Below are 505 nucleotides of genomic sequence, written 5' to 3'. Positions count from 1 at the left end.
GAATAAGTACCTGGCCTACAAAGAATAAGTCCTGGGGTCGATTTTCTCGACTAAAGGCGGTGCTCCAGCATGGCTGCAGTCGAATGACTGAAACAAGTAAAAGAGTAAAAGAGTAAAAGAATAGATAGATAGATAGATAGATAGATAGATAGATAGATAGATATAGATTTACAGAGCATGTCTGCCAGTGAATCTAAGCTGTATGGTTTACTGTACTCTTCAATGGACACTTTTCTCACTGTGTGTGCGTGTCTCTATCTTCATACATGCGTGTGTGTAAGCATACTAGTGTGTGCATGCACACACACACACACACACACGCACACACGCACGCATGCACACTCACACATACAGATACACAGGTAAGACCAGAATTTGCAAAACAAAGTTACAAGAAATGAGAAAACAATTGATAGGGTTGTCGGAGAAAGAAAGAAAGAAAGAAAGAAAGAAAGAAAGAAAGAAAGAAAGAAAGAAAGATAGCAAACGAAGAGGAAGGGAGGGA

General features: G+C 39.8%; 1 protein-coding gene across 1 annotated transcript in view; it reads left to right on the top strand.

Moving 5' to 3' along the window:
- Positions 1–505, top strand: part of LOC106876113 (uncharacterized) — a 172970-nt gene that overhangs the window by 128131 nt on the left and 44334 nt on the right. The window lies entirely within an intron of this gene.

Source organism: Octopus bimaculoides, chromosome 27 (genome assembly GCF_001194135.2).
Source record: "Octopus bimaculoides isolate UCB-OBI-ISO-001 chromosome 27, ASM119413v2, whole genome shotgun sequence".
Lineage (NCBI taxonomy): Eukaryota > Metazoa > Mollusca > Cephalopoda > Octopoda > Octopodidae > Octopus > Octopus bimaculoides.
The sequence above is the reverse complement of the archived record's forward strand: the minus strand, read 5'-3'. Positions and strand labels throughout refer to the sequence as shown.